Source organism: Engraulis encrasicolus, chromosome 17, assembly GCF_034702125.1.
Source record: "Engraulis encrasicolus isolate BLACKSEA-1 chromosome 17, IST_EnEncr_1.0, whole genome shotgun sequence".
NCBI lineage: Eukaryota > Metazoa > Chordata > Actinopteri > Clupeiformes > Engraulidae > Engraulis > Engraulis encrasicolus.
Window position 1 is genome coordinate 33,128,629 of NC_085873.1, and position 23,699 is coordinate 33,152,327.

Here is a 23,699-nt window from a genome sequence, read left to right on the forward strand (position 1 = left end):
CAAAGGCGGGGGTGTTTTGACAGGTCCCCAAGGATCAGTGTGTGGACCCAGGAATACAAATGCTATTGTATTCTTGCACCAATACATAATCGTATGAGTGTGCGGACACACGCATACGCACACACACCTACACACACACACACACACACACACACACACACACACACACACACACACACACACACACACACACACACACACACACACACACACACACACACACACACACACACACACACACACACACACACACACACACACACACACACACACACACACACACAGCCCCATGAGAGTGATATCAACAGAAATACTGGGATATTTATCAGGATGTTGCAACAACCGGACAGGGGCGTCGAGGTGGACTGGAAGCGACGAGGATCAAAAATCATTTTCTGTTTCTTTCCTGTCAACCTGAATTCCCATCGCAGACCACCGGGTGATTTATCTGCGGCGCGCTGACAGGGGCTCAAGATTGTTGCAGCTGTCTATCCATCACTGCCACAGTAACAGTCGGAGTGTAATTACGTCTCTTGTGACGCTAGTGCCATGCCCAAGTGGAAACACTTGAAGACACTAAACAGCTGAAACCCCATCGCCAACCCCCCTGCACACACAGCAGATATCGCTTGAAGACACTAAACTGTTGAAACCCATCGCCAACCCTCCTCCCATCATGTATCACTTCAAGACACTAAACTGTTGAACCCCATCGCCAACCCCCCTGCACAAACAGCAGGTATCACTTAAAGACACTATACTGCTAAACCCTCCTCCAACCGCATCAGGTATCACTTAAAGACAACTGTTCAACCCCATCGCCAGTGCATCTGCTCCCACAGCAGGTATTTTGCTTTGGTGACACTCAAAAGGGACAGTGGGGGATTTTTTGGCTGCACCTGTTCAGTTCACAGACATCTGCTGTTGGAGGGGGTGGTGGAGGAGGACAGAGAGGAGGTGGAGGAAGAAAACGAGGGGGTGGAGGAGGAAGAGCAGGAGGTGGAGGTGGAGAAGGAAAAGCAGGAGGAGGAGGAGGGGAGGACAGAGATGACGTGGAAGAGGAGGAAGAAGAGGAGGAGGAAGATGAGGAAGAGGAGGTAGACAGAGAGGAGGTGGAGGAGGACAGAGAGGGAGAGGTGCAGGAGGAGGACAGAGGAGGTGGGGGAGGTGGAGGACAGAGAGGAGGAGGAGGAGGTAGAGGAAGACAGAAAGAACAAGGTAGAGGAGGAGGTGGACAGAGAGGAGGAGGAAGTGGAGGAGGAGAGGCTGGAAAAGGAGGAGGAGGTATAAGTGGTGGGAGGAGGTGGAGGAGGAAGACAGAGAGGAGGAGGAGGAAGAAGAGGAGGAGATGGAAGAGGAGGAGGTGGAGCACAGAGAGGAGATGGAGGAAGACAGACAGGAGGTGGAGGTGGAGAGAGAGAGAGAGAGAGAGAGGAGGAGGAGGAGGAGAAGGAGGAGGAGGAAGAAGATGAGATGCAGGAGGAGATGGAGAATTAGGAAGAAAAGGACCTGGAGGAAGAGGTGGACATAAAGGAGGTGGAGGAGGAAGACAGAGTGCTGCTGCTCAGTCATGCTGATGCATTTTCTCCAAGGGTGAGCGTGGGCCAGTGGCCCAGAATGCTAAGGAGGAGTGTGGAGGTCAGGGGATACACTCCAGGAGCTCTCTAGTCTCTAGACTCAAACTCTGATTTCATTTCACCAGGGGCTCTCAACAAAAAGTCTGTACACCACACCACACTGTAGTTTATTTTTTTTTAAGCTTTTTCTCTGAGTTCTCTCTCACTCGCGTTACATTAACTGAAAAGTCAACTGAGAGAGAACCGAAACATCCAACATCCAAAACACCATCCACTTTCATAACCAGCAACCAATCTTCATCCAGCCCTGCAGGGAGCCTGTCAAGAGGCGGGACTTCCTGTCAGACAGCCATCTTAAACCTCAGTTGAACATGTGCTCGGGGGAAGAAAGAAGCAAATGTTTGTTGAGAGCAAAAGCTCTGAAAGAGACAAACAAACCCAACTAAAGAATCCCTCATTGAACCGGTCAAACGCAACTGGTAGGAGATTTTACTTTCTTTACTTACCTGTTGTTTGAATGTGGAGAAAGGTGAACTTTCATCCTTAATGTGTGAAATGTTTGGTCTCAGTTGGCAACTGACTTCATTTAATAGAATAAGACTAAGTTAAAACGTTATACTTGTCTTAGTTTATACTTTGAAATTGCTGTAAATATCAAGTTTGAAGAGCTAAAACTTATTTTGTAAATGCTTTATTTTGTATTTAAACTTTAACGTGGTGATTTATGTTTGAAAGTAACGCAATGTCTCTTTCTGTTATATTGTTCAAGGTTTTCAACCTAACTACCTGAAAGACTGAAACCCCTTCAACAACAATCATTCAACAAATGAACTTTAATAAAAACAACAAAGGGGAAAAGCCTTGTTCGAGTTGTTCCTTGCGTGACCTGGCTCTTTTCAAGTTCGAGCGCAATTGAGGGAACCAAATCAAAACACACCAGAACTTGACATTAACTGAATTTGCTGTAAATTAAAATCATTATGAAATAAAAACATTAATGAGAAACTCCAGTCTAAATGATAATGAAATGAAAATGAAATAAAATAAGAACTTGCATTTAAAAGTAAAAATGAATAGTTGGGTTGTTTGGTTTCTTCAGCATGTAACCAGATACCTACAAACAAGTTTGTTCAGGAACACGAACATGTTTCGTAAGAGAGAAAGAAACCATGGCCGTGTCTCAAATGCTGCACTTGTGCACTTCGGGCACTGTTTTTCAGTGCCTACACTGAAAAAAGCCATATGTTGTGTATGTTAAATTAATCAAAGGGAAACATGTCACTTCTACCATGAATAATTATGTTTTGTGATTGGGCATATGAAGTTATGTAACTTTAGCATGATGCCCAATAACCAACGACTTCCCAAATCCAGTAATGTTGTCACAACCTAATTCCTTTGGATAAGATGACCACAACGCCAGAACAGATGGTGGCAGTAGTGTGCGGATTGTGTGTGGCAGCCGGAAACAACGAGCTTGCCGAGTTCTTTGAATGAATTCATATCCGCGGACACTCTGAAGGCGGGTAAGTCAAAAAAGTAAACCACTGTAGGGCTGTTTGCATTTATCATGACTTTCCTAGAATCACATTTATATCACCCGTTTCGTTAGTGTACTTAGTTTTGGCATCAAGGCATACGTTTTATGAGCAAGAGAGTAAGCTTAGCTGGCTAATTCTCACCAATTCAAACTGGTTAGCGGCTAATTATCGATATAGTCTCCTTGTTTTAACTATTGTTGGGAGTTTGGAAGCTGTCACCCATGTTGTACTGTATGCATGTTTGCATGTGTGACATTATTTTCGGTTACTTTGCGAGTTATAGCGAAAGAAACTACCTGGCAGCCCATAACGGGCAGCTAGCTAATTTATGCTAGGTGACAACAGCTGGTTCATTAACGTTGTATTAGTTCTATGCATTGACGTTGCGAGACCCGTGTGCGTCTGATTTCAAATGTATCCAGGACAGTCGTAGATACCATCAGTAGCTCTACACACATCAATGACACAGGGGAAGTAAAGTTACCGCTGATTTTTGGTATTGCTCCGTCTGACTGTGTGTACGGCCACAGTAAATGTTGATTAGCCGGTGGAACTTTTCGGTTTGAAAAAAGACGAGACGTGAGACTGCGTGACAGAAGGGGCTGTGTGTGCTTGTGTATGGGTGCGCGTTTGAATGGGTGCGTCGTGTGTAGAACTAGATGCTGCAGTTTGCAGCTGGTTTGATTCATGTCGTGGGTCACTTACCAATGTATGTATGCCTAATTGGCTATGACCTTTGAAATAGTTGAAAGTAAATCCCAGTAGTATCTAGTGAAACACACATGCAAACGCCCTTCTGTCCCTCATACTCGATCTTCTACATTTGTTGTGTAAAAAGGACATAGCAAGTGTTTTGTATCAATGATCACTTTAGGATATTCCAGTGCATTTACATTCAATATATACTGTACCTTGAGTGAGGTAGAAATGCATATTGTTGCAAATATAAATACTGTTAATTTGTTATTTTTTGTAATTAATCATTTACTGAATTTCTTTGTAGAATATGTTACTATTATTTGGGTTTTTGTTCTCTGCATAACTGTCTCTTTCACCTATATTAATTCCTCAGCATTCAAGATGTTTGTAGGGTCCTCACCTCAGCTACCTCTCACAAGGTGCCCCTGAAAAAGGTGATGAAAGTTCTTGTGTAGTATCTAATCTATGACTATTAGCTTGTGTGTGTGTGTGTGTGTGTGTGTGTGTGTGTGTGTGTGTGTGTGTGTGTGTGTGTAAAATCTGTTGTAATTATTTTACATTTTTCTCTGCATAGCTGTCTCCTTCACCTATATTAGTTTATCTGTCTTTCTGGTCACAACAGAAATTCAAGACGTTTGGGTCCTCAGCTCAACTGACCAAGACCTTTGCTCATTGAAGGCATGAAGTAATTTGTGATGCCCCCACGATTGCAGTTTTTAAATCCAGATGGCTTGCTCTTTTTAACATGTGCGAGGTAAGTTATTTGTTGATTTTTTTGTGTGTTTATTTCCTCATTTTAGTAAGACCATCAGGCCTTTTTGTAACCTTTGTCACAAGTCTTAAGTTACAAGTATTTTGTAGGTATGTGTTTTGTGCCCTGTTTCAAGTTAAGTGCCAAGTTCAAGAGGATCATGACAGTTGGTTTGCTGTTGAATTTCTTCTCAGAGCTGGATGGTCTTTCAACAACACTGCTCCGGGTCTTCAGCAAGAAAGGTGCTTCTCATGCAAGGAAGATACAGAGGATCCTGGTGCCCATGACTCAGGTAAAACATGCACACTGCCATGCATCACAGTAATGCTAAAATTTCGAGATCTAATGTAATGGGGAGAAGTAGGGTGTCTTGGATCATATTGCATTTCTACCACTAATTTCAATCCTTCAGCCAGTTTTGAACTCATTGTCTTCACCTCAGTTCTAACTACAGCTGGCTTTACACACAGCAGTCCTAGGCAATGATATAACAGTCTTTTGCAGGTCAGTTGATGTGGTTGCTGCTCTGTTTTTTTATTATTATTATTATTTTTTTTTTAATTCTCTGTCTGTCTGGCTTGCGATTCCCATGAAATGATCAGGGGAATTAAAGGTACACTGTGTACGAGTTTTAGTTGTTTATTTCCGGAATTCATGCTACCCATTCACTGATGTTACCTTTTTCATGAATACTTACCACCACCATCAAATTCTAAGTATTCATTATGACGGAAAAATTGCTATTTTCATACATGAAAAGGGGGATCTTCTCCATGGTCCGCCATTTTGAATTTCCAGAAATAGTCATTTTTAGCTGCAGGAATGACTGTATTTGGGCCATACTAGAAAATATTAGTTTATTACTTGGTAAGCTTTCATGAAAAGGTCAAATTTGGCAATAGGCAGCCCAGTTTCAATTAGCAGCGTAGTTGCAGTACCTTTTTTGACCATTTCCTGCACAGTGTACCTTTTTAAGGTCAGACGTCACATTTTGGCATCACTTCAGTACGTTTGGAACCAGGGCTGAGTGCTGAAATGGTACCGAGTACTTGGGGCTAATGGAAAAGTGTCAGAGCTGCACCATGCCATATCAAACAGTGACGTACTGTACCACTTCACTGCCAGTACCAACGATACACTACGCTACTAGATAAATGAGATGTGTCCTTTGTTTAATGTGGTTGTACCTGTACTGCGTTTATTCTTCCTGTTGGTTAAAATGTTTTTCCTGCATGTTTGTTTCCTGGCATACATTGACCGGCCCTCATACGCAGACTGACAACATTGATGTGAAGAGGGAGTGCATGCTGAGGAGCTGACGGTCTACCTGAATGAAGAGCCAGACAAAGTGGTATGTTACAACTCGGCAGCTAGATCTGTCTTTTTCGTTATTAGGTGGCATAGGGAGATCGCACACATCAGTGGCCTGCGAGGCTCATTTTGTTGGGCTCTGGTGGGCTCCTCCTGTGCTACCTGACATGTCTCCTGGCATCTCATCCACGTTCTGGACACTGCTGGAGGACACACCAAACCTTCTTGCATTGATGTGCCATCTTGGCCTCAGTTATGTGTTCTTTGCAAACACGAATCTGCCCAATTCCAGCTTTGCTAAAGCACCCTCACATCATCACAAACCCTTTGCCAAATTTCACGTTCAATCCAACACCAGTCATCTCTGATTTGTAGATCTCTGCAGGTCTCTATCTACCCATGAGGGTGTTGCACTTGCTGTGGCACATTGCGAAGGCCGCATTACTGAAGCAGCAGAAGTTATCTTAGAAGAAAACTTAAACTCAGTATAGGTTTTAGTTCTGGAATACGATCGTGCTGTAGGGTAATAGTTTTCTCATAGGTTCACCTTAGACAACTCCCCCTTAGGAGACCAAACTTTGAGCAGACTCTTTTGCATTGGATGGGTGGGGTTTGACATATCTTTCTCTCTCATGCAATTTTTGGTTGACAATGTGCCTAAAAGGGCCAATATGTTCAAAATACTAATAATTGTGCTGGTGGGGCAGCCGTGGCCTAGTGGTTAGAGAGTTGGTTTTTCAATCTATTGGTTGCAGGTTTGAATCTCCCCTGACCTGTCACTACATCTCCATCCATGGCTAAAGTGCCTAAGGCAAGGCACCTAACCCCACATTGCGCCAGGGCCTGTAACCAATACCCTGAAAAGTAATAAATGTAAGTCGCTTTGAATACATGAAAGCGTCAGCTAAGTGTAATGTAATGTATTGTAACAATTTTGCACACTGTATACTTAGCTGTATGTGTAAAGTTTCTCACCAACACTCGTGAAAAGATCATGACCCTGTTTCTCAAAAGCACCGTTGTTAGCGACTTGGTATTTTGCCAATGGGAAATTGCATGCAAGCAAAGTTTTTACTGTAGTTACCAATGATGCTGTTGAGAAACATACTCCAGAATGGGCCACACCAAAAACGAAGAGAGGTAATTGAACATCAGTTTGATCTCACATTCAATTGCCTAAACAGGCAGTGTGAGGGCACACAAGTCAACATCCTCCTCATACCTTTCATAAACTATACTAAATATACTACTATACTACTTTTCCCATCTCTGGGTGTGTTAGAAATGCCCCAAACTTGCGCCCCCAAATACCGCTTACGGCTTCAATCATGGGTTTTGTTTACTGTTTTCCAGGATGTTGATCTGGACGGTCCAGCTGAAACGTATTGTCTTCGTGTGCGTGTGATCGGCAGAGAGTCCTCAACGACATTGGTAACGTACCTGTGGCCATTGCAGTGTTTGTTTTGGTTTATGATCTTAATCTCTGTTACCTTCCAGAATGGAAGTACACTTTCAAATTTCTGTTTCATTCTAACCGTCTGTTTCATCAGTTTTTGCACTGCTTTTAAATGTACACTGTGTAAGATTCTTAGTTGTTTATTTCCAGAATTCATGCTACCCATTCACTAATGTTACCTTTTTCATGAATACTTAGCACCACCATTAGGGTGCATCAGTTGCCCCCTATGAAAAGATATGGCCTTGGCCCTATAGTAAAAATGTTCTACACCCAGTAAAAACACACTGTGTAAAATATTTTGAAATTTGGATGAAGTCTACCGGGGCCACCAGCCCCATGAAAATAGAAAATAATGGTGATAGTCAAAATCTTGAATAGAAACAGGGCTGGACTGGCCATCTGGCATGGCGGGCATTTCCCGGTGAGCCCCGCACCCTCGTGGGCCCCCATTGTTTTATTTTTTACATTACTGAAAATAGGGGCCCATGAGGGTGCGGGGCCCACCGGTGAGTCAGTTCTCCGGCACTAATAATAACGAGGGGGACCCCTTAAATCCGAAAGTGCCCGGGCCCTATTTATCGCCCAATTCAGCCCTGAATAGAAATGGACATTTTACTGCATAAAGCTACCCAATAAAAACATATTGCCTCAGCTGTGTGACAAAAAAAAATTCTATGCACAGTAAAATCACTCTGTGGAAAATGTGTTGAAATTTAGATTAATTCTACTGGGTCCACCAGGCCCATGAAAATACAAAACAATGGTGATAGTGATGGACAACCTGGATTCCAAAGTCCAGTGCCACATATTCCAAATATAGCCAATATACCGTAATGAACCAGCTGACCCACTGCCAGTATCAAGCAAGAGATTGCGAAGTTGTATGACTTTTGTGTGCTTCACCTGTGGGCCTAGGATTGTACAGGTAGCTGTTAATACCTGGTGGAACATCTGTACTAAAGCTGTGAATGCTCCTTGGAATGACTTATGTTTTTTCAAGAAATCCCTGCAGTAGTTCAATAGAGTACATACAGTACAACTGTATGTGATGTTGGAAAGAGAGGCTTCCCAAAACCTGTACTTAAATGGGCAGTCATGGGTGAGCGGTTAGGGCGTCAGACTTGCATCCCAGAGGTTGCCGGTTATGCCGGTCGGTTCGACTCCCGACCCGCCAGGTTGGTGGGGGGAGTAATCAACCAGTGCTCTCCCCATCCTCCTCCATGACTGAGGTACCCTGAGCATGGTACCGTCCCACCGCACTGCTCCCCATGGGGCGCCACTGAGGGCTGCCCCTTGCACGGGTGAGGCATAAATGCAATTTTGTTGTGTGCAGTGTGCAGTGTTCACTTGTGTGCTGTGGAGTAATGGCACTCTTCAATACAGTTGTATTGACTGTCTTGTAGCCTAGGCATTCCAAGGAACATTCACAGCTTTAGTACAGATGTTCCTCCATGAATTGTAGGCCCACAGGTGAAACACGTAAGGGTTAACGTTCGGCGAGAAGGTCGCTACCGTGGAATAGCAGCACGACAGAGAGAATCTTTAGACCCCGACGCGGAGCGGAGGGGTCTTGTTCTCTCTGAAGTGCTGCTATTCCACAAAGCGACCGACTCGCCGAAAGTTAACCCGCTTATTATATGGATATACTTAAATGATTCACACATGGCGGGGACATTTCTTTAGGCCTATTTAATGTTAAGTCTATTATAGTTTTTAATGTTAAAAGATTGTTGCTGCGCAAAACAAAACAGTGCCGTTGTGGAACACCGCTAGGCAACAGCTAGGTAGCCAGGACAACAGGTGTTGTCTATCACAGCAGCTGATTAGAGTCTTGTTGAAAAGTCGCTTTAGCAGTGAAAAGTCTTGTTGCCATTGACAGCGGTCTGTTATAGACCAACCCGTCCGTTATCGGAAAAATAACAGACGTGCGAACGTTGGGGAGCCCCGTTGAAATGAATGGAGCATTCGACCGATGACGTCACACCATATAATAAACAAATATAACAGTCATGCAGCTTTGCAATATCTTGCTTGATACTAGCACTAGTAGATACTAGTGGTCCAAGGCAGCAAGGAATTGATATTGTGTTGCAAAAGAGCAAATTTGCCTAAATATAGCAGTTTGACCATCAGTCTGTCCTGAGACTGAAGTCTGTGTAAGTGGATCGACTGAATACACAACCTGCTTAGATATTCCTTCTGTTTGTGCTCCCAATACAGGTGATTTCACTAATTACCTCATCAACCTGGCTTAAGTGGTAATTAGGCTCAGCTGGTTCATTATATTGGCTGGGGCAAATGTGTCACGCGGTTTGTCCACCTCTGTTTTAAGACAATGGCAAACCTAGATTCAAAAGCTACAATCCAGTGCCACAGATTTCAAATTACCTGGTTTTACCTGTCCAATGGGGCACCTAAGTCTCGGGCGGCTTATGGGGCTGGCAACGCAAAAACTTTTGACTGGGCTGTAATGGACTGATCAAAGCTATTTTCCGACCCACCTCGCATTTCCCCGTCGATCATACATATGCTGTGCCTCAGAATTAATAACAACCAATGGTGTGCTTGTTGACTTCACTTGGCAAGCGATTTTTGAGTTGTGTGTGTGCAAAAATATACAATTATTTGGACTACACAACAGACGTCGCATGTCCGACGTGCAGCCACTTAAGCCGCAGTGCAGCGGTAGGGTTGGCTGTGCCTCGGTTCACGTCAGATATGCGAGGCGAACGTGTAGTCTCTAACACAGTTTTGCCCAAAAGCTAAAATAACGTTTCTTGCTTGTCGAAAATGAGTGGTCTTACAACGCAAATCCAAACCTTTCAAATTCACTGTCATCATATGTGAAATCCGGAGCACATGCCAAACGGGATGAGGATTTAGCTTGACTCGCTCCATTAACTCTCATTCAAAATTTTGAGAGCTCCAGCCCCATGGATCGGAAGTAGAAGGGCGTGACTTAGGTGCCCCATTGCCCTAACTGGAAAGGTAAAACTAGGTATGTCATTTGGAATATGTGGCACTGGACTTCAGCTTTGGAATCCAGGTTGCCCATCACCATCACCATTATTTTGTATTTTCATGGGTCTGGTGGACCCGGTAGAATTCATCTAAATTTCAACATATTTTACACAGAGTGATTTTACTGTGCATAGAACATTTTTATCACACAGCTGAGACAATATGTTTTTATTGGGTAGCTTTATGCAGCAAAATGTCCATTTCTATTCCAAGATTCTGACTATCACCATTATTTTCTATTTTCATGGGGCTGGTGGCCCCGGTAGACTTCATCCAAATTTCAAAATATTTTACACAGTGTGTTTTTACTAGGTGTTAGAAATGTTTTACTATAGGCAATATTTTTTCATAGGGGGCATCTGATGCACCCTAACCACCATCATATTCTTAGTATTCATTATGACTGGGAAAAATTGCACTATTCATACATGAAACTGGGATCTTGGCCATTTTTTAGCTGCAAAAATGACTGTATTTGGGCCATACTATAAAATATTTGTTTATTACTTAGCAAACTTTCATGAAAAGATCAAATTTGGCAATAGGCAGCCCAGTTTCAATGAGCAGCATAGTTGCAGTACCTTTTTTGACCGTTTCCTGCACAGTGTACCTTTTTTTAAGAGTTTTTAGAGAAATTGAGAAATTAATCTTTCTCATTTGCACTTGAAGAGGTACCCTCATTTTGTATCTTGCTTTGATCATTACATATGCAATGAAAAAATAAAGGCAACTAATTCTTCAACTTTATCGCGTGTAACTTTATTGTAGTTGGTCTTATAGGCTCAACTGGAACCAACTTACAACTGACGAACTTGGCTGACATGCATATTGGTAGATGCGTGTGCCTTGAGGTGTTTTCTAGCTTGATCTGAACTGATAAGGACAACAATGAATGTTTAATTAATTAAGGTATATTGATTTTATGATTGACTTTTATTATGTTTGATGTTCATGTGGCTTGACAAGTATTGTCTTAATACAGTTAATTAGATGTGTTGAACAATCCAAACAATATTTTGTTGTGGGAACATAAATATATTATGGAAAGTATTTCCATCCAATTTGATTATGCTACCATAGCAAGATGTTGCTTTGTTGAGTCTATCAATGTAAATACTGCTGTAACTACCCCATGAAGTTGGTTCATCCAGACCTAAACCAAATATGTTGGAGCAAAATGTAAAAGTTATGATGGATTAACCCTTTCTATTAAGGTTGAAATAACCTTTAAAAGTTATGTTGGCTGTACCCCTTGTACTTAGGTCACAGTTACACTTACATGTTATGTTGATCCAACATATTGACCTTAATGTGACTCAACAAAAACATTTCTTGCTAAGGTAGCATAATCAAATTGGATGGAAATACTTTCCATAATATTTTTATGTTCCGCCAACAAATAATTTGTTTCAGTGTAGGGCGCTCACAATGAACATTTCAGTTGAGCCAGTGCACTGAAAGTGCCAGGATGATCCCCTAACAATGGCGGAAAAATGCAGTGCTTGGGTGCATCCCAATATTTGTCCTTGCCTCCTCCACTTGTGCTTGTCTCCTCGTCCCGCCTCCTGGCCCCTCCTCCGTGGAGAAAACGATAAAGTTTCCCAGCTGTCAGCCTCGCCACAACAACTTTTGAGGGACTGTTTTTCATTCACCATCCCAATTGCAAATGAGAAAAAGACTTTACAATTGAGCTTTTGCAAGATATTGAAATATAATGCTGTTGTCAGTGATGTCATCATGACGAGAAGCAAGTGGAGGAGGCAAGTGGAGGAGGCAAGGTCACATATTAATAATAATAATAATAATAATTGTATTTGTATAGCACTGTTTCATACAAGGCATGTAACTCAAAGTGCTTAACAAATGGAAAAAAAAAAAAAAAAAAAAAAAAAACATTTTTAGAGATAGATTTAAAAGGAGAGGTATAGAGGAGAGGCAGAAAAAGCAGGAAGGCAGAGGAAGAAGAGATAGACAGAGAATGTAGAGTCATAAGGTCAACGTATGATAGGACCAGGATTCTTAGATGTGTAAGGTCCATAGTGGCTGGGCCTATCATAAGTCATAGATAGTCACACAGAGATTGGGCGCTCAGGTGCGGCCCCTGGTGGCATCAGGGGTGAGGAAAAACTCCCTTTCGCTTGATTCATAGTTTGTAAGGGGGAAAAAAAAGCTCAGTGAAGTCTGAGAAAAAAAAAAGACCCCCTATAGTCAGGAAGAAACCTCAGGCAGAGACCAGCGGCCACCTAGGGGAGCCCCCTGCCAGGGCTGGTTGCGAGTAGTAAGGGCGCTGCGGCAGCTGGGACACTATGACGCCTTGGCAGCTAGGAGTTGGCAAGGATGAAGAGGTGGGTCTTCAGCTGCTTCTTAAAGGAGTCGACGGAGGTGGTTGATCGAATCTCGATGGGGAGGGCGTTCCATCTCTTGGGCGCATAGCAGGCAAACGCGGCGTCGCCGATCTTCTTCTGCGGGGGGTGGGGGGTCCTTAGCAGCTTGGCATCAGTGGACCTGAGAGCTCGAGCAGGGGCATAAAAAGAGAGCATGTCTGAGATATAGCTAGGGGCAAGTCCATTTAATGCTTTAAATACTGTGAGCAGAATCTTAAAGTCGATTCTGTAAGAGACAGGTAACCAGTGCAGGTCTGCCAAGACAGGAGAGATGTGCTCTCTCATTCTGGTTCTTGTTAGGATTCTTGCCGCAGAATTTTGAATGAGTTGCAATTTGTCAATTAATTTTTTTGGGAGACCAGAGAAGAGAGCATTGCAGTAGTCTATCCTACTGGTGACAAAGGCATGAATAAGTTTCTCAGCGTCTTGTTGGGGGGCCAAGCCGCGCACTTTGTTAACATTTCTAAGATGGAAAAAAGCAGATTTTGTTATCTTGTTGATGTGAGGCTCAAAGCTCAAATCCGAGTCTATGACCACACCTAGGCTAGTAACCTTATCTTTAATGTGTATGCTTAGGTCACCTAGGCTTGAGTGGAGTTTTGCACGTTTTTCCTTAGGCCCAATGAGCAACACTTCAGTTTTATCCTCGTTGAATTTTAGGAAGTTACTGTTCATCCAATCTGTGATGGTAGACATGCATTTAGTCAAGGCATGAATGGCAGTGGTTTGGCTAGGCTCGACAGAGATATATAGTTGAGTGTCATCGGCATAGCTATGAAAATCAACATTGTGCTCTCTGATGATGGAGCCCAGGGGCAACATATAGAGAGAGAAGAGGAGAGGGCCCAAGCAACTACCCTGAGCAACTCCAAAAGGCACATCATACTTGTTGGAGACGTGTTCTCCGATGGTGACAAAAAACTGCCTTCCTGTAATATATGTTTTGAACCACTCTAAGACGTGACCGGACAAGCCTACCCAAGATTCAAGGCGGTCAATTAGTATGTTGTGGTCTATCGTGTCAAAGGCGGCACTGAGGTCGAGGAGGATAAGTGCTGAAACTTTGTTTGCGGCAGTGCTGAGCCTAAGATCACTTATTATTTTGGTTAGTGCTGTTTCGGTGCTATGGTTGGCTCTAAAGCCTGATTGGAATTTTTCCAAGATATCATTCCCAGCCAGATGTTGATTAAGCTGTTTAAATACAACTTTTTCTAGTACCTTGCTTATAAAGGGGAGGTTTGATATAGGTCTGTAGTTGTTTAAAGAATTCTGATCTAAATTTGTCTTTTTTAGGAGTGGCTTTACCATGGCTGTTTTGAATGAGCTTGGAAAAATGCCTGTAAGCATAGAGGTGTTAACAATTTGCAGTAAAGGTGCTGCTAAGCAACCAAGTATGTTTTTTAGCAGATGTGTGGGGATCGCGTCAAGGCTGCAGGTAGACTGCTTACTTTCCCTGACTATTTTACAGAGGTCGTCCTCTGTAATTGGACAAAACCCAATATTGGGATGCACCCCTTGAATGATGGACACTGCACGCACTAAACGGCGGCCATGTTGACAATGACACGGAGGAAATGTGGCATTCAGTTCAGTAGAAGAGTTTGGTCAACAGTCTCCTAATTCTGTAAGTAATGTTGATGGGACACCAACCTTTTCATGCCAACCAAAGTATTGTATGTGTGATTGTTGTCCTTTGGGCTGAAGGACATGGAAATACAAGCACCAGACGCTGTGCATTGTAAACAGTAGCCAACTCATATTTTGGCGAGCTAATGCCATGCTCAGCAGTCACTTCCAGCGAGGGCACAGTGCATAGTGCTCAATTTTTTCCACAACACTATGCACTAAAGACCTCAGTGCACTGTGCACTGACTGTCAGTGCACTGACAAAGTACGTCATTTGAGACATAGCCCATGTTTCCAGAGGAAGAAATATCCACCATTTCCCCTAACCCTTTCCCCAAAAGGTTTATGTGAGATAGACAGTCAAAATCCTCCCAGACCCCCAAAAAGGGTCACCAGGCAGGTACTGCAACTTAGACGAAAGAGCAGAAAGTTGGGATGTGCACTAGTGAGCTTCATGGTCAATAGAAGTTTTCAGGTGCTCAACAGACCTGGTCGCTTTTCCTTTACATTTCCCCCCAGGTCTCTAATAAACCTCTGTAAACAACTGTGGAATTCCTGATGGAGATATTAGAATATTGGACTATTTTAGAGAGTAGGCCTAAGTAATTAAGTGATTAAGTAAATAATTGATTAGGATCCGTTACAGGGACCAAGTAGCCTAGAATATTGATCTATTCAACTATGATGTCTGCACTATTAATATGGGATAAACTCAGATGAGTTGTATTGTATTTGTTGTTTTGCAGTTTTCACTTTGACAAAACAATATAATTTACAATTGAAAGGATTATGGAACATATAACTCATAGAACACATTGAGAACTCTATGGTATTCTTCAAACAGATAATGCACTGTATCTGTCGTCTTCCTGAAATATCTATAATGACTAACCGACAATTGCTATGTCCTCCATACCACGCATCCCCATGAACAGTCAAGAGTTAATTCCACCGCCCCCATGAGTGCTCACTCGGGCCCTTTAAGAGGCATTCCTACCATTAGTTTACCCACAGAGTGGACGAAAAGGGAGTGAGCAATGCCAAATGGATGAGCAAGAGAAAGCGGCCATCTCCTCCCCTCCCCTCCCCTCCACTCCCCTCTCCTCTTCTCTCCTCTCCTCTCCTTCTCCTAGCTTCTCCTCTCCTCACCTCTTCTCTCCTCTCCTCTCCTCTCCTCTCCTCTCCTCTCCTCTCCTCTCCTCTCCTCTCCTCTCCTCTCCTCTCCTCTCCTCTCCTCTCCTCTCCTTCTCTTGGCTTCTCCTCTCCTCTTCTCTCCTCGCCTCGCCTCTCCTCTCCTCTGCGAGGTAACGTCCACCACCGCTGTCTATCAGGTCAGAGTGACGGCGGTGACAGCCGATCCTCTCCAGTTTAAATCACTATGTCACACGGCATTAAAGGCCAGCGTATGGCTGAGAGAGCACACAGAGGGAGCTGGCTGCGGGGAGCCCCTCGATAAAAATCTACACTCATGCAGAGCCTGTGGCCCAGAGATAGCGAGGAGAGCAGAGCAGAGCACGCTGCCCAAGCCAATGTAACAAGCGGCGACTCAGCGCTCCTCTTAAGCGTTTGTTACGGCCACATCCAAGTATACAGACGGAGTCCCGGATCATCAATGACAAGAATGCTTTGTGTGTACAAACATCATATCCTTATAAGCTAGCTTTTGGCACAATCACTCACTCCCACACACAGCGTGTTTGCCAGCAGTAAAAGTCCTGAGAGCAGCAAAAAAAAGTTTTCAAAAGCTCCAGTCTCTCTACAGGAGCCTGCAGGCAGCGAGTTCATTTCCATATCATGAGTGACATCACTGACTCTCCCGCAATCACATTCCACACACTCATCGCTGAGGTAATTTCAAAAAAGAAGAAGAAAAAAAAAAGAAGCAGAAAAAAAGGGCGCTGGGCCCAAATATTATTCCAGCATATTGGATCCGCACTGCCCTGAAGTCACAATCCCATTATCAAAACCATTATGCCGTGCTGCCTCTCCATAGCATTAGCCACTACATGTCCTTATGAAAATCTGATTGCAATGTGGAAGGGAAATTGTGGTAATATTTCAGTACTCTGCTGTTGGTCAGTGTGGTGCCTAGCAGTGCAGTGGTGCCTGGGAGTGCACTTCATCTTCCTCAAAATCTGCACTCTTATGTGGAGAAGTCGTAAACATGGAGGACTGGTTAGCCCCAAGCAGTACACATCACCACCTGGGCTATTTCTTAGTTTCATGTGCCTTCTTCTCTGGAAAAAAAACAGTATTGTTGCTACACCATATTTTTTTCTCTCTGTCTTTGTTGGTAAGTGGCCATACTTGTTGCCTAATGCAATGTCTTACTCCATGACTTTTAATTGGCTAATAAAGTTATTTTAAAGACTGCATTATTCATTGGGTCTTTGTGTAATCTTCTGAAAAGTCTGTTCTGGTATTCAATGCATGCATGTTTAATGGCTTTGTTTTATGAATCAGTTTTTTTTCCGTAAAAACCATTCAAGCCTCACACAGGTCTGGTTCTATAAATACCAATCTTGAAGCGGTATTCTGAGGTGAACATTCATAAAAAAACAACTCTGACATTGTAGAGTTTGATGACTTTGTCGGACAGTGATTATGTTGGTGGAAGTGGTCGAAGGCACGGTTGTTGGAAACCATCAGATATAATTCATGTTCCTTTGTTGGATAATTGACATACTTGGGAAGACAGACAAACAATTAAACGGTGAAAAGGGAACTTAATTATGAGTGTGGATAAAAACGGACTTAGCACAATGGTTTCCGAAGGAGGCTAAATGAAATGTGTTTGCCTTTCATTCAATTCAACAAACAGTCCATTCCATGAGCCGTTCACTTTCTCTAGCTTAGCAACATGGACATGCAAATTCACAAGGACTGCATGGAATGTGAAAAAAACGTTCTGGACACATTGTTTACACCCTGGCTGACTCGGAAATGAGGTCCGGTGTCCAAAATCCCGGAGGTCCACTTTAATGTTTCTTACATTAGAATTTACAAATGGCTTTGAAACTTTTTACAGATAAAGACATGTCAATTACTTTTATTATAATCTGCTCCTGAATGCCGATGGATCACATCATGATGTCGTGGGTTTTGATATGACCTACTAGGCCTTCTATTCAAATGATTGGTAACACTTTATAATAAGGGATGCATTATAAAGGCTTAGTAAATAATTAAGTAATTATGAACAAAACATTAGCAAATGTTTCTGTTATTTGATAAGTTTTACTAAAGCTTGATTAAAAGATCTATTCATACTATGTTCAAAATTAGTAGGATATTTTCTATTCATTTACAAACTTTGTATTAATGTTTGATAAATATAAAATAAGGCTTTTTTCACCTTTATTATTATGGGACAGTGTGAGAGTAGACAGGAAACGATTGGGAGAGAGGCGGGGCAGTGCCGGGAAATGACCCCAGCCGGATTTGAACCGGGGTCCACGTGAGCAATGTAAGCCCAAATGGGGGGGGGGCTTAGCGCGCTGCGCCACAGCAGGCTATTATTTAACAATAAAATCAGTTTGTCTGCCAATGTTCAGACTGAAAGCTCACAGATTTAGAGTGAAGCTTGTTGTTCTGAAAAGCCCATACAGTATGTGCAAACCCAGAAGGCCTGTCTCAAGGTGAAAGAAGAGTGTCTTGTCATATGATATGGAAAATTAATGAGATTACTATCTACTAATAATCAGTTTGTTTCACTGTCTCTCAAAAGACAAACAGATCACACATAAAGTACCCAAGGACACACCTGAAGGGGAGACCAAACAAGGTTTTTTTTGTCATGATATAGAAAACAAATTAATTACATATCTGTTCATCACTCAATAATCAGCCTCTCACAACATAAACAGACCATATGGGACCAACAACTCTGCTTTGCCGTCGCTTTGGATAAAATCATCTGCCAAATGTATTGTCATGTAACAGAGACCCCAAGCCGCAGTTCTGTATTTCAATCGTCATTATCATGCCGACAAGTTGTCAGGGAAATCACCAATCATTTACCCGGGTTTGCCAGGGCTTTTGCAAACTAATTACAAGGGCTGATAACTGCTTCACCCTGCTTGTTAATGACACCTTTTTTCTGACCTGAGTGTCAGGTATGGTCTCTGCCAGGTGCTTGTCATCGGGGCGGTGGTCTGATGATGTCGGCTGACTCACGACCCTCTCACCTCCACCTCCATGGAGGGTTGAAACCATCTGTCAGTTTGTTATCTGTGCACATGACTGCATTGCCAACATACAGTAGCCCAGTGGGTCCCCAAACTTTTTCTGCTGGAACCCCCTTCTGAGTTCCCTCTGTCCACGACCCCCCTGCAGTACCTCCACGACCCCCTTGGGGGCAGTTTAGGAACCACTTCAGTAGACTATCTCTTGTTTTCATACAGTAGACTATCTCTTGTGTTTATACAGTAGCCTATCTCTTGTTTTCATACAGTAGCATATCTCTTGTTTTCATACAGTAGACTATCTCTTGTTATACAGTAGACTATCTCTTGTTTTCATACAGTAGACTATCTCTTGTGTTTATACAGTAGCCTATCTCTTGTTTTCATACAGTAGCATATCTCTTGTTTTCATACAGTAGACTGAAAGAGGAGAACGCGTAGAGGACAAACAAACACACTACATAGAGTTGTTCCAATAATGCAAAGTGAATGCAAACATTGTATGAATGTTGAACCAGAGCGATAGACATGCACAGTGAATGCAAACATTGTATGAACTGTTGAACCAGAGCGAGAGACATGCAAAGTGAATGCAAACACTGTATGAAATATTGGACCTGTGCACAGTGAATGCAAACATTGTATGGAATGTTGAACCTATGCGATAGACAGGTCTGCAGAACTATAGGGAACATTTTCGCTGTGTGCTGCTTACACAACACAACCCATAGACAGGACAGACAGCGGAGCTTTTGCTGAAACTATTTATGCAGAGACACTTTGGGGTGTCAGTGGGGCTTCTCTGCCTTTGATTGTGCAGCCTATCGAAACATGCAAATTGCTAAAGAAAAAGGTTAATGCACACAGGACTGCTTTTATACATTCAACTCATTTTAACAAAAAACGCTCAGACACTCAGTGTGAGAGGTAGCAAAAAAAAGCGCAGCTGAACATTTTGAAAGCTTAGCAGCACAGCACAACATTAGCTTCATGAGGACTTGTTAGGCCTATTTGTATTCCTTTTGCAGGTGTAAACAGGTTGTAATACCTGGAGACTAGCCTACATGGTGATGTGTGTGGCACGTAGCAAGCCTGTATGGGCTACTGCTGAGAGAGAGTGGAGACTGTTGAGCATATTGATCCTGTTTCTGGATATGAATTCACTCCATCCCATGTCCTCTGACAATATTGAAAGAAAAAAACACAGATTCCGGAATGGTGAGAAACCCAACTGTGTAGTCTGAAAAGTGGGTTACTAGTAACATTCAAAACAAGCCAAGAGGACAAAATATATCAATTGAAAGAGATGAAGAGAAGCTATGAAACGCAGATGATACATATTAAGGTTTTTTTTCTAGGATTTGATTGGATCAAACAGAATCAAGATGATAATCATGTAAGAGAATGTATTTCTCTTCTGTTAAATTGACAGTTAACTCCCACTCTTGATAACAGAATATAGGCCTAAATGTGTTTCACCCACCCAAAGAGAGTGTGTTGTTGCTGAATGGTGCTGAAAATGCTGAAGAGAGCCGTTTTAATAAAAGTCCATGGTACTAAGTTGTGAATCTTTTGAGCAAAAACCTGGAAAGCAACACGGAGGCAGCACAGTGTGTTCCTTTATTAAATTACAGAAGAGGCTGCTAGACATATTCCGTTACAGAGAAGCCCTAAAAACAGCACAGCCCCGAGAGTACGAACGGTAAGCTAAAGTTTGTGATCATGCATTTTTATTCCCATTGAAGACATTTTTTGAATCGCTTTTCTCCTAGATTTCCCATTAGGCTTCAGAATCATAGACATTCTTCTTGGAGGAAGCAAAGCATCTCTCTGAAACAATGGCATGTCCCCTGCTAATTCTTTCAAATTCATGAGCATGAATAGAGAACTAAAATTAGTTGCAAGGGCAAACCACCCTGCAGGTCTTAATTAACCCCAACCTGGAACGCATGAAATGTTATGACACAATGTGTTAAAGTGCTGTGTTTATTTCAGGACATTTGGAACACCTTTACTTTTTTCAAGTATTTCAACTAACTGTAAACATCTATACTAATGTGGCACATATGGTTGTATTCTGAGAAGCCTAACAAAAATGAATATGAGAGTAAAGTGAATGTAATATAGGGTGGATTGCCCTAATGTGGGCCACTGCCTAATGTGGGACACCTAAGCTTTAGGGGCTCTGGCTCCTCCCAAAACTAATGAATGTCAGTGAAACTATGGTAAAATCAAAGCTCTACTACCATGTGACCAAAATAAGTTTACATTTTAACTATCCATTGAAAAATAGGGTGGGGCAATCATCAAACAAGAAGCACCTGCTGTGAAACCATCCAAAAGGCCAATGACATAGAGTTTTGACTAAATTAGTGTTAAGGGTATAAAATCATTAATATCAATAAATCCATGCAACTTTTGATTCTGATGTATTTATGAAATGTTTGTTCATTATAAAATAATGTAAAATGTTGGATATTTACACTTTATATTTGGTTTTAGATTGATTTTCTTACTGTCCCACTTTAGGACAGGTGGTGTCCTAATGTGGGACGGCATGATTTGCCTAATGTGGGACACAGGTTTATGCAATAACAGTGGTAATTTACATGGTGACAATGATGTTTTACAGTGTTAAACTGTATTATAGTTGAATATATTTAAGGTCAAGTGATATTTGAAAGGATTAAAGTTGAGGGCAAGGTATATCTCTAAGGTTTTGTGTGGGCTGTGTGTGTGCACATGTGTGTGTGTGTGTGTGTGTGTGTGTGTGTGTGTGTGTGTGTGTGTGTGTGTAAGGGGGATGTCTCAATATGACACACACACACACACACACACACACGCATGCGCATGCAAACACATCAAAAACATTAAGCTTGAGCTAATTTAAATCGCTTTTAGTAAAACAATTTTTTTTCTAAACTTTAGAAAGACAATATACCTTTAACCCTCTAGCTACCAGGATTTTTTTTGAATAGGTCGGAATTCTACCAGGAATTCTAAGGAAAAATTGACATTTTGGTCATATTTTAAATAATGTCAAATAACTTGAAAAGACATGAAAAGTGTCAATTACAAGTTACTTTCATATTAAAGTAGAGAAAACACACTTTCAAATGGTATATCATTTATGGATAATTAATTGTTCAGTATTCCCATAGAGTGCCTTTGATGTGGATTAAATGATAAAAATGTGATAAAATCCGATATTATCTAGGCCTATCTATCTATATATCTATATATTTAGGCCTATCTATCTATCTATCGATCTCTCTATACATCTATCTATCTATCCTTCGTCTATCCATCCATCCATCCAGGGTCAAAGTTGAACAATGATCATGTGACGACAACAAATGTCGTTCACCCAAAAGTCCTGTTTTCAAGCGGTTTCAAGCGGTATAACTGTAATGGACTACACTAGCTAATAATGTTTTAACTAAACCATGCCAAAGACGTGTAAGGATAACCGTAGAAGTGTCCGCGATAGCAGACAGGACATGAATGGAGCTGTAAGGAAGTTTCCCCTCCCAATTTGGCACAGGTAAGACGCGCCAGGCATCACCGAGTAATACGGAATTGAAGTGCTACAAACACCACGTTGGTAAGCTATTATTGGAAGTTAGCATTCAACTCAACGTCTTCACGCACATTTTTATGAAGGACACGTGGAGTAGGCCTAGTAACAGTCCTTGACTGCTTTGCCAAAGCTGACACGCAAAATGAGTAGCCTGTCATGCTGCGCTTCCAGATGCGCTGTTACGCAGAGCTGTCGCTGTCCGTTGTTCCAGGAAACTAAGATAGTTGGATACCAACATATGGTTTGACTCTGAAAACACATCGAAGACAGTTTACATTTTTAATATGTAGCGTGTAGACATCGGCTGGACAGTTGTGTTTGCTATTTAGGACCATGGCAGAACTCATCACAGTTGAACACCATCTCATAAGCCTAATAAAACAACATGATCTAAAAATAGCCTAAATAGTCATAAACATGTGCTGTTGACCATGAAAATAGATCGAAGAGGGTTGGAAGTTTTCATATTTAGTGTATATTGGTTGTAGAAACAGAATGGTTGTGTTTGTAGCCATCCAATCTCGGACGGTCGTCATTTGAATTGACGGCAGATTGCCAAATCGCATAAAGCGGCGCATCTCGTAATAAAATCTAAATACTGAAAAATAATATAATATAAACATATAGTTTTTATACTGAAAGTATATCGAGGAGGGTCTGTAATATTGAGCTAAAGTGTTTGAAAGCTGGAAAAACTGCATGATGACGGCCGTTCAGCCGTATTTTCATATGAAAATATTCCGGCCGGCCGCGGCCGTTCTGGTACAGATCCAGCCGGACGTTCACGGCCGTTATGGTAGCTAGAGGGTTAAAAGGCTACCTTAAAATCTATGAATTATAACTTGTAATCACATTTTGTTGATGAATTGCACAGTTTTCAATGAAACGATGGCTGATGTCAAATGAATAGTTTTGAGAGAATTATGCTACTTGTTTAGTTGTTTACCATTATTTGTGAAGGTACACCATGGTTTAAAACATTTAACATAGGCCTATATATAACTTTTGGGAGATGTAAATTAATGATCCGGTCATTGAAAAATAGAGAATTTATTTAAGAATGAAGTTTCAAAACTGTCATTTTTGACCGTAACACGAGCAGAGGGTTAATTTGGCTATACTGTTAAACTAGACAATGCAAGCACATCAACAAAAATGATATGCACATTTATTAATATGTGTGGAAATAATGCAAATAGGCCTATGTGAAAATCAAAAAATGGTGGACTGTTCCTTTAACATCTACTAGCCATTTTGGATGGTATTGCTGTTTTTTGCATCCCCTGGTTATTGGATGTCAGTCTTGTAGGTTTCCTTTCCGGTTAGACTCCCGACCCGCCGGGGGGAGTAATTAACCACTGCTCTCCCTCATCCTTCTCCATGATTGAGGTACCCTGAGAATGGTACTGTCGCGCCGCACTGCTCCCTTGGGTCGCCATTGGGGGCTGCCCCCTTACACGGGGGTGAGTCATAAATGCAATTTCGTTATGTGCAGTGAGCACTTGTGTGCTTTGGAGTGCTGTGACACAATGACAATGAGAGTTGGAGTTTCCCAGTTGGGTTTTC

General features: G+C 42.1%; 1 long non-coding RNA gene across 1 annotated transcript; it reads left to right on the forward strand.

Moving 5' to 3' along the window:
• Positions 1-3,992: 3,992 nt before the first annotated feature.
• On the forward strand, positions 3,993-7,651 carry LOC134467429 (uncharacterized). Its single transcript, XR_010038545.1, has 5 exons — positions 3,993-4,251; positions 4,440-4,571; positions 4,763-4,860; positions 5,843-5,919; positions 7,233-7,651. It is a non-coding gene; the product is annotated as an uncharacterized LOC134467429 (long non-coding RNA).
• Positions 7,652-23,699: the final 16,048 nt, after the last annotated feature.